Here is a 12,116-nt window from a genome sequence, read left to right on the forward strand (position 1 = left end):
ACAACAAGGAGGATATGGTGGCTAGAATGCAACAATCATGGGAGAAGGGGAGGGGGAGGGAATTAGAGTCTCACAGCCATGCTAAAGACTTTGGATTTTATTCTAGTGAGGTAGGAAGCCATTAGAAGATTTTGAGCATAGGTGGCATGAGCTGGCTTATGTCTTAAAAATGTAAATGTTGCTGTTTACAATGGCCAAGACATGGAAGCAACCTAAATGTCCATTGGCAGATGAATGGATAAAGAAGATGTGGTACATATATACAATGGAATATTACTCAGTCATAAAAAAGAATGAAATAATGCCATTTGCAGCAACATGGATGGACCTAGAGATTATCATACTAAGTGAAGTAAGTCAGAAAGAGAAAGACAAATACCGTATTTTATCACTTATATGTGGAATCTAAAATATGACACAAATGAACTTATTTATAAAACAGAAACAGACTCATAAACGTAGAAAGCAAACTTATGGTTACCAAAGGGGAACAGGGGTGAGGGGAGGGATAAATTAGGAGTTTGGGCTTAGCAGATACAAACTACTATATATAAAATAGATAAACAACAAGGCCCTACTGTATAGCACAGGGGACTATATTCAGTATCTTATAATAACCTATAATGGAAAAGAATCTGAAAAAGGAGATATATATATATATATATATATATATATTCTCAGTATAACAGAATCACTTTGCTGTACACCTGAAACTAACATAACATTGTAAATCAATTATACTTCAATTAAGAAAAATAAATGTAAATGCTGTATGGGAATAGACTGCAAGGCAGCTAAGGTGTATTCAGGACAACTAAGTAGGAGGCTATACAATAGTCCAGATAAAATATAATGGTGGCTAGGACTAGGGTAGAGATGGAGGTGGTGAGAAGTGGACAAGGTCTGAATATATTTTGAAGGTGGAGTTGACAGGAATTAATGATGTATTTTTGTACTGGATATGAGAGAGAGGAGTCAAGATGATTCCAACCTTTGTGTATAAACATTATTGCAATAGTTGGCATTTCCCCCTCTCTTCCTTGAAAATATTTAGAAGCAACAAGGAAGGTGAAAAAATAATAATGAAGATTTTGCAAACCCCATTTCCAGCAAAATTAGGAAAGAAATTTAATCTGTAGACTTCAAAATGTGTGTTAAGACTGTCCCAAATAGATGAGATCAGGTAGAAGACACGTGGAGAGAACTGAAGGGAGGCAGCACAGAGATAGCAAGAGACACCAGCAGCAGTAGATCTTAGAAAGTACCAGAAAAGTCATATTCTTTAAGGTGAAAAGTGCACCCTGATGTGAAAAAGCTATATCCCTTGCTTACAGCAATTGTTGTGAAAACTGGATGTACAGCTGGTAGAAGAAACCCTCCTGGCATAGTTTGATTCAAAGCTGTGAAAGAAGAAGGGTTGTATAAAGAATCGCATAGGCAAGCTGCCATATATGTAGGAAGTATTCTGTCTTTTTGGCAGCAAGGAAAAAAGAGAGTCTTTGGGTTGTAAAATACTTCAAGGAATGAAATATTTTAAAAAGAGGTAAATAAGTGGGTAAATGTAAATGTAGGAAAAATTGGCTTTAAGGTAGTTCCAGGTTGCTGGTGTTCCCTGCCCCCTCCCCTCCCCTGATACCTGGCAGAATCAAAGATGAATCTTCTCTAAAGGAAAGCATCTTCCTAGTTTTCCAGGGCCAATGAGCAGTACAGTCAGAAAGAACAAAGCACATGAGGAAACAAAACATGATGAGAGAACTAGCAGATGTAACTGATAGAAAGAAAGAAAAAAAGACTCACAAATTCTTTTTGTATTTAATCAGAGACAAATAACTATGTTTATTATGTTCATAGAAATAAAAGCAAGCTTGTAAATATTTTCAGGGAATGGGTAACAGTTAAAAGTGACTTGGCAGGTTTGAAAAAGACCAAATAGAACTTCTAGAAATAAAAATATAAAACTGAAATTTAAAAACTTAATGGATTACCATTAGATAACATATTAGGTAAAATCAAAGAGAGATTAGTGAATTGGATGATACATTATAAGAAATTATCCAAAATGATGCATAGGGAGACAAAAATACAGAAAATATGGAAGAGAGGTTAAAAGACATGGAAGGTAGATCAACTATACTTCAATAAATTTTTTAAAAAAGACATGGAGGATAGAACGAGAAGTTCTAACGTACATTTAATTGGAGTACAAAAAGGCAAGGGAGAATGGGTAGAAGCAACTATTTGAGGAGATAATGACTGACATTTTTCCAGAATCAGTAAAACATATCAAGCCAAAAATTCACAAGCAGAGCACCAAAGGCAAAGAGAAAATTCTAAAAACATCCAGAAAAAAACACATTGCCTTGAAAAGTGATTTACACACTTCCCAATACCAACAATGGAAGCCAGAAGACAGTGGAATGATTTCTATAGTGAACTAGCTGATAACCTAGAATTCTATGCACAGAGAAAATACCTTTCAAGAAAGGCAATGTAAAGACATTTCTATATAAAGAAAATGTAGAGTTTGCCAACACTTTGTGAGTTTGCCTCCCTAAAGGAAATCTTCACTGATTTTTCCTTTGGGCAGAAGGAAAGTGACTCCAGTGGTAAAAGCTGAGCGCTAGTAAGGGATGAAGTATTTTAAAAAGAGGTAATATGTGGGTAAATGTAAATGTAGGAAAAATGAAATATAAAATAGAATTTTAATATCTTATGCATTAAAATATAGAGAATTGAAAATAAGACAACAATGGCATACAAGTTAAGAAAGGAGTCTAGCATCCTGATATTACCTGGAAGGAGAGTAAAGATTAATAGTCATTCTTAGACTAATAAGTTAATAATGCATATTGTATTTTCTAGAATAACTGGGGAAAGAATAGAAGCAGAGTGTATAACATCACAGCTAGTCAAGAAAGGCTTATCTACAACAAAACTGTAGAGAGAATGAAAGTGAAAGGATGGGATACTGTCAAAACAATAAGCACAATATCAGATAAAGCAGATGATATGGTTAAAAACATCACTGGGGGTAAAAAGTTACTTTTACCAGGAAAAATATCAGTTTGAAATATTAAATATGTTAATAACATAGAATAGTATATAAAGGAAAGGATGACAGAACTATAAGGAGGAAGAGAAATACCTGCAATCATAGCTAAGACATTTTAAAGGAGAACTAGGTCAGAGGACTTGCCCTATGGATATCAAATCTTATAATAAAGCTATAGTAAGAACAACAGAGTGAAATTGATTCAAGAATAACCAAACAATCCAACAGAACAAAATAGGGAGCCCAGAAGCAAACCTGTGCATTTACGGACTCCTTATGTATTGCAAGGTATGCATTACAGATTAACACTGAATTTTCCAATAAATGGGTACTGCGACTCATGGATATGCATATGGACAAACATCATCTGACTATCGTATATAATACATGAAAATCAATTTCAAGGGGATTTAAAAACTTAAACAGGAAAGGAAAATCTATAAACATTTTGATAATACAAGAGAATACCTTCATGATCCCTGCATGGGAAGGACTTCTTAAATAAGATGCAAAAAGCAAACTTAAGAAAGGATTGAGAAAATTGATTACATTAAAATTAAGAACTTATTTTAATTAAAAGCTACTATGAAAAGAAGGTAATAATTAATTACAGCACTGGAAAAGAAATATTTGAGCTTCACAAGGACAGATACTATGTCTATATTATTCATCACTGTACCCCAGCACCTTGCAGAGTACCTAAAACCAAAGCTTCAGCACCCAGGGTACTATATACTAAGTACTTACAACCATTCCCAAATGATGAAGCTCACCTACAGAGCAGAATCCACATCATAAACCACACACATTATTCCTTTATTGCTTTCTTCTGCTGCTGTTCATTCTTCAGAAAATAAGAGGAGAGAAAATAGGGGTGGTAGCTTAACCAGCCCATTGTTTAAAAATATTCAGTGTAGAAACTATTTGTTTAGGGTTGGGCAGATTGCTGAGAAGATTATATAGAAATATGAAACAAGGATTCTTCCTGGAGGAATTTACACTCTAGTTGGGAGATTGGCAAATAGGAAAAGATACTTGACAAATCTGGACCATTTAAAAAAATGTTATTTATGCTGTAAAGTATATAGGTGGACAGAGATAACACTGCCAGATGTGATAATTGAGAAGGATATCATGGAGGAGGGAAGATTTGATTTGTGTATTGAAGGAGGGTAAATTTATGGATAGGAAGAGAGAAAGGGAGAAAGTATTCTAGGGGAGGAATGAGGATGAAATGTGCTCTGTAGGCAAGAAAAATTTAACGTGCTTTGGGGAAACAGGCCCATATGACCAGAGTAGAAGGAGACAGATTATAAGTATAGATTCTTTCAGAATAAATATGAGTGAATAGCTGGAATTTTTTTTAAAGAATCATAGTGATGTAAACATAAAAGTCCTACTACTTATGAAAAGTGTATCCATAGGTAAAGTAATTAAACCCCTTTGGTGTTGGCAGAGGAATTGTAATCAGTAATTGTGGTGGACATCTGTGGATTCTGATGCCCAGCAGCATTCACTCTTTTCCTGCTTGTGGGACCCCAGCCTCCAAGGATGAGTCGCCCACGGAGGAGAGCATAGCAGAAAAATGGAGAGAAACTGCATCTAAGTGACATTATTGGAGTCAAACCTGGTTTTCCTTTCATTGCTGAAGTTGATTTGAGTTGGGTTGTCTGTTAATTGGAATTAAAAGAATCAAAACTGACACAAGAACGGACAAAAAGATCAGGAGTACAGAGTGGAGAATTCAGAAACAGGCTCATACACATACGAGAATTTCACCTTACTGGATACTCCTCTGTCTTCTTCGCTACGGGTCCTCTCTTCCCGATTTCTGAAGCTAGAGTATCTCAGGGCTCAGGCTTCATTCCTAGATGAATTTATCCTGTCCTGTAGTATTAAATATCTATTTGTGTGACTCCTAAGTTTGTATTTCTGGTTTTCATCATTCTTCTGAGATTCAGACCCATGTATTCACTTGCCCACTTGCATTCTCACTTGGGTGTCTAAGAGGATCTGAAACTTAACATGTCCTGATTCCCAACCTCCCCTCCTCCAAACCTGCTCCCTTCCTGAAAAGGCCCCTAGAATGGCACCACCATCTTTTTGCTCAGGCCAAAAACCTAGGAGTTATCTTTGAGTCTTCTCTTTCCTGTAACTTCCACATTTAGGCCATCAGCAAGTCCTCTTCAAACTTTTTTGACTCCACCTTCAGAATATAGCCTGGATCTGACTACTTCTCCTTACCTCCGCGGTTCCCACCATAGTCCAAGCCATAACCATCCTTTGCTTGGATTATTGCAATAGCTCCTAACTGACTTCTGTACTTCCATTTCTTCCTCTTATGGTCTCTTCTACACACATTTGTTAGAGAGATCTTTCAAAACATGTCAGATCATGTTACTTGCCTGCTCAAAACCATTGTTTTCTCATTACATTTAGAATATCCCAAATCATTACCACGGTCTGTAGATCACTGCATTATTTGGCCCCTGCCTAGGTTTCTAAATACATCTCTGCTTCTCTCCTTCTCACTCACTCTGCTACAGTCTCACTGGCCTTTTTGCTCTTCCTGGAACATGCCAAGTACATTTCTGCTGTGGGGCCTTTATACTTCTTCCTTCTGGTCTTTTTATGATCATTCCCTCACATCATTCAGGTCTCTGATCAGATATGACCTCATCAAGGTGACCCTTCTCTGACTATTTTATGTAAAACAGTTCTTCCCCTTCCTCCTCTTCAGAACCCTTATCATTATCTTGTTTATTATGTGTTTTCTTCACTAAATGTAAGCTTCATGAAGCAGGAATGTTGTCTTGTTTAATGCTATATTCCCAGCATTGGAATAATGACTGAATCATAGTTTCAGTCAATACATAGTTTTGAGTGACTGATTAAATGAAATTCATATATAATAGAGGTAGCGTATGTATCATTTTGTAAGATTTATTATTCAACAAGTGATTTGGGGAAAAAATGGTTAGACATTTAAGGATGAAATGGATTATTAATAAGAGGATATTATGGACAGTTTTATGCCAAAATATTTGACAATTTAGATGAAATAAACAAATTTCTTAAAAAACCAAAACTAACACAAGAGGAAATAGAAAATCTGAATGGAGCTATATCCATTAAAGAATTGAATTCATTCTTAAAGACCTTCCCACCAAACAGATAAACAATCAAACAAAGAGACTTTAGGCTTAGATGGTCTTTCTAGTAAAGTCTTCAAGATGTTTAAAATGATTCTCCAGAGAATAGAAAAAGAGGTAACATGTCTCAGCTCATTCTCAAGGAAAGCCTTTATACCAAACCTTGACAAGGACATTATGAGAAAAGAAAATTAAAGCCCAAACACTCTCATGGACATAGGTAGAGAAATCCTAAACAAAATATAATCAGCATGAATTAAACAATACATAAAAAGGGTAATGCATCGTAACCAAGTGGGATAGGTTTCCGGAATTCAAGAGTAGTCAAAATAAGCCAAGGTAATTCTCCACAATAACAGAGTAAAGACAAAAAGAATATAGTCATCTCAATAGATGCAGAAAAATAATTTTATAAAACTCAATATTGATTCATGACTTAAAATAAAGTCTTAGTAAAGGAAATTCCTTAATCTGATGAGTATCTACAAATAACTTAAGGCAAACATCATACTTAATGGTGAAATGTTGAAAGCTTTCTCCGTGGGATGTCTGCTGTCACCATTTCTATATAACATCGCATTAGAAGTCCTAGTCATTGCAGCAAGGCCAGAGAAAGAAATAAAAGGCATATGGATTGGAAAGTAAGAAATAAAACTGTCATTATCAGGAGGTAAAATGATTGAGTATTTAGAAAATCCAAAAGAATCTATAGATAAACTATTGGAATTACTAAGTAAGTTTAGCAAGGCTGCTGAATACAAGGTCAATATATAAAAATCAATTGTACTCAATATGCTAGTAACAAAAATGCAAAATGAAAATTAAAAATGATACCATTTACCTCAAAACACATCATATTTATAGGAACAAATATAATAAAGATGTACAAGATTTCTATACTGAATACAAGAAGACATATTGAGAGAAATTAAATGAGACTTAAATAGATGGAGAGATATACCATGTTCATAGACTGGATGACTCAATATTGTAAAGATGTCAATTTCCCCCAAATGTATCTGTAAATTCTGCACACCATTCAAAATTCCAGTAGGCTTTTAAAATGGACATTAACAATCTGATTATAAAATTTGTATGGAAAGGAAAAGGGCCAAAATTAGCCAAAATGATCATGAAGAACAAGAACAAAGTTGAGAGAACTTCCACTGTCAGATATCTAGACTAATTATAAAGCCATAGTATTAAGACAGTGTGGTGTATGTGCCAGAATAGACAAATGGCCCAACAGAACATGGTAGACGGTTTAGGAAGAGACCCTCAGATGATCACTGATTTACAACAAAGGTGACACCAAAATGTAGTAGAGAAGGGATGTCTTTTCAATAAATGGTGCTGATTCAATTTAATAGCCATGTGAAAAAAGTGAATCTTGACCCCCTTCCTCAAACCATTCACAAAAATTAATTCCAGATGCATCGTAGGCCTGAATATGGTAGTAAGACAATAAAGCTCTTAGAAGAAAATGTAAGAGAATGTCTGCAGCCTTAGAATGGGCAAGACACCAAAGCACTAACTATAAAGAAAAATATTGATAAACTAAATTAGATTGAAATTAAGAACTTCTCATCATCAAAAGACATCATTAAGAGAATGAAAGGACAAGCCACAGAGTAGAAGATACTGCAAAGAACTACAAATCAATAAGAGAAAGGCAAATAGCCCAATAGAAAAATGGAAAAAAACTTGAATAGACACTTCACACAGAGGATGTTCAAATGGTCAATAAAAGGTACGCAACTTCACTAATTCTCAGGGAAATGCAAATTAAAACTCTGATAAGTATGTCTACATATATTTACCAAAATGGCTAAAATTAAAAAGTCAGGCAATAGCAAGTGTTGACAAGAACATGGAACAATTGGACTCTCATATATTGTTGGTGGGAATGTAAACTGATACAACTACTTTGGAAAACTGTTTGGTAGTATCTGCTAAAGCTGAACACTCTATACCCTCTACCTTAAATTCCACTCCTAGGTAGGTACCCCACAGAAATGTTTATATATGATTACCAAAAAACACATATAAGAATGTTCATAGCATTCATATTATTCATAATAGCCTTAAACTGAAAGCAACCCAAATGTCCAAAGACAGTAGAATGGATAAGTAAATCACAGTATTGATATATTCATACTATGGTAATATATATAGGAATGAGAATAAGTAATCTATAACTACATGCAAAAATGTGGATGAATCTCACAAGTATAATGCTGAGAAAAAGAAGCCAGACACCAAAACAGGCAGAACTAATATCTGGGGATATAAACCAGAATAGTGGCTACCCAGGGGAGGTGATGACTGGGAGGGGAAATTAAGGGGACTTCTGCCGTGTGGGTTGTGTTCTGTCTCTTGAACTGGATGGTGTGGTACATGGGGGAGTTTACTTGTGAAAATTCATCAACCTGTACATTTATGTTTTGTACACTTCTCTGTATGTATCTTATACTTCATTAAAATGTTTACTTAAAGCAACCTGGATCTTTACTTCATTTCTTAAACCAAAGGAAATTGTAGCTAGACTTAATATTTAAATATAAAATGAAAGTTTCACCATTAAAAATAGGTGAACATTTTTATGATCTTGGAACCATAAATTGGACTGTATAAAATTAAAATTTTCTTTGAAAAGCAAAATTCAAAGAAATTGAATTCAAATTGGTAGAAAATATACCAAAATGTCAACATTGGCTATCTCTTGGGGATGGGATTACTAATGATTTTCATTTTATTTTTATATTTCTTTGTATTTTCCAAATCCCCTACAATAAGTGTGTGTTGATTTAATAATCAAAAGATACTAATTAGGACTCTCAAATTCTGTCTGTGTTTTACCAGCTTCACAATAATGATCAAACTCCTAGTGAAGGCATCTCTTTCCATCCTTCCTGCCTGTCTATCCATCTTTATCTGCCACTCATCTTCCACATGCATCCTGCCTTTCATTTTTCTATGGAACACAGATACTTTCTCATTGGAAGTAATTTAAACAAAATAGAGCATATAAAGAAACAGCATGGAAGTCTCCTTCCCAATTCCACTGCCTCCCAACATCTTCTTCTGTACCTTTGCTCACATGTGTATGTCCATGTACAAATACAGTCTTTTTTAAAACAAATGGGATACTTGCTCCCTACTGCTTCTTTTTTTTAAAAAAATTATTTATTTTTGGCTGCATTGGGTTTTCATTGCTGTGCATGGGCTTTCTCTAGTTGCAGCGAGCGGGGGCTACTCTTCATTGTGGTGCGTGGCCTTCTCAGTGCAGTGACTTCTCTTGTTGCGGAACACGAGCTCTAGGCATGTGGGCTTCAGTAGTCGTGGCACATGGGCTTCAGTAGTTGTGGCTCGCAGGCTCTAGAGTGTAGGCTCAGTAGTTGTGGCGCTCAGGCTTAGTTGCTCTGTGACATGTGGGATCTTCCTGGACCAGGGCTTGAACCTGTGTCCCCTGCATTGGCAGGTGGATTCTTAACCACTGTGCCACCAGGGAAGCCCTGCTCCCTACTTCTTAACCACATTCTATTTTTTTTGTTGTTGTTGTATGTATGTATACTGTTTATTTATTAAGCTTTACATGATTAAAAATTTTAAAAATAAACTTGCATTCTAACATAATTAATGAGAATATTATGAAACTCATAATTACTCAAAATAACACCTTCTCTCTAAGACCTTCTTGAACCAAGTAAAGCATCATCCTCCTCTGATCACGCTTTATGATATTATACCATTTACTTCTACACAGTTAACCACATTCTATTACTTGCTGTTCCTTGAACTGTTCATGCTGTTTCACCCCTACATGACTAGCCAAAAGCCCCTTTTACCCTTTCCTCTAGTCTCTGTGCAAACAGCAATTACAGCATCTAATTATTTGATGCTTTTACTAAGGACTTTGGAGGGGAGAAGTTCAAAAGGGACAAAGCATGAAGGGAAAGCAGACAGAGCCGTAGCCATGTGGGCAGCTGAAGGATGATGGGGAAGGTGGCAGGATACTATTTCCAGTTATTCACTGAGGTTTTTGTCCCTTTGGTTCTTTTTAGTTATGGCGCATTCCCCTGCCTAGGCAGCTAGGGCATTTCACATTCATTGCCTCAAGGGACAAGTGACATAGTGGAATTCAGAAATCAATGCTTGGGTCTTGCATTTTCCAAAGCCTGGTCCTCATGGGGGCACCAAAGAACTCAGCGCATAGACAGCAGATTTAGAAGGTTGCCTGATGAGTAAGAGAAGTGCTCTTCAGACATCCCTGCTCCCAGTGGGGTCATGGTGCCCTTGGTGAGGGGAGGGGTGTGGTGGAGGGGAAGGAGGAGAGGAAGATGTTTGAGGCCCCTGAGGAGGCAGGCTGTGCCCTGTGTCTAGGCTGAGTCCTGAAGGGCAGTGAGTGCAAACCCCTCACAAGCCTGGGGAACCAGAGTGCAGAGGAAACCTGTGGCCCTGCGCTTAGGCAAAGCCCAGGGAGGAGGTATGACTCAAGTTCGCATCACGAATATGGCCCTGGAGCATTCAAGTAGAAATGGCCTCAAATCCTACAGAGGCAGAGAAGCCCCCCAGCCCCACCCCAGCACTTCCCAGAGCCCTTGCACAGCACAGGGGAGAGAAAGTGCTCCCAGAAGGGGTGTGGAAGTCTTGGAGGTCAGCTTAGAGAGTGGCTGAGGAAGCCTTGTGGTCGGGAGAGGCGGTCTCCATGATACCTGGAGTGGACCAGTGATCCAGGCTGGAGAGGGGAGAGAAGGTGTGGGCAGAGGCTGGGGGGTGGGGGATAACTTGGAGGATCAGGTGCCTCTCCGCCTCTGGCACCTTGGCACTCACTAAGGAAGGCCCTGGAATTTAGATATTACACTAGGAAGATGGGGCTGGGGAGAGACTTTGAATTGCTTGTAATTACCAGAAGGAGGATTTCAATACACATCAGATTATTAGAGAACAGTAAAGTTGTATTCCTTACACACTTGAGTTTGAGAACTGACAGTTGTCTCCATTACAAACAGAAGAGAAGAGATCCAGTTTTATTTCTTTGCTTTGGTGGTGGTGCTGTCGGGTTTTGATGTAATTGGCCATGATCCCAGGGATTTCCTTAAGTATGGTCTGTGGAGGCTGTCTCACTTCTGCCCTGCTTTGCTGCTTTGGGGGGCTGCCATGGACCGTTGGAGGCCAACAGAGGCCTGGCAGCCACAGATGTGTTTACCGTCACATCTGTACGTGAGCAAAGTAGGGAAAGATGAAATCAGCAGAATGGGACCTTTCTGAGCAAGAGTATATAGGAACCCAGCCTGGAACACATTTAAAGTCAATGCTGAATAATCCAAGAGATGCAAATGAAAACCAACAAGGACTCATTTTCTAACTGATTGGGAAGTAAAATGTTTATCACTGACTTGCATTAATTCAAGGGGTGGTTGAGTAATTTTCTGACCTACATTTAGCTTTGATTCATGGAACTTAAAGTTAATTTTCATAGAATTTAAAGTTAAGTTAAAGTTAATACCTGGCGACTTCAGCATCATGAGTGTCCAGAATCTTCCCTTAAGTAGGTGTCACAAGACAACAAGCTAACGGAAATGAGAGGGCGGAATAGTGCCACTGGACAGGCGGTAGAGGCAGCTTGTGGGATCTTATCCCTCAGCAGTGAAAGTGCGGATTCCTAACCACTGGACTGCCAGGGAATTCCCCAAGGAAGTTGTTTCTTGGTAGTGGTTCTGGGTACTCTATGAAGCTCAGGATGAGGATGCTTTTGGTTGTCCCAGCTGTATTTGTGCTCTGCTGTCCCACCACTATTTCAGACTTTGCTGACCTTTGCCAAAAACCCTAATCTACTCATCCCTTCTTCCCGTGCCCTTTCTGCCTTCCTGCTTATGCTTTGCACACTCTGCTGACTTCTTTGCTCTGTG

The sequence above is a fragment of the Leucopleurus acutus genome (genome assembly GCF_964270905.1).
Source record: "Leucopleurus acutus genome assembly, chromosome: 2".
In the NCBI taxonomy this organism is placed as follows: domain Eukaryota; kingdom Metazoa; phylum Chordata; class Mammalia; order Artiodactyla; family Delphinidae; genus Leucopleurus; species Leucopleurus acutus.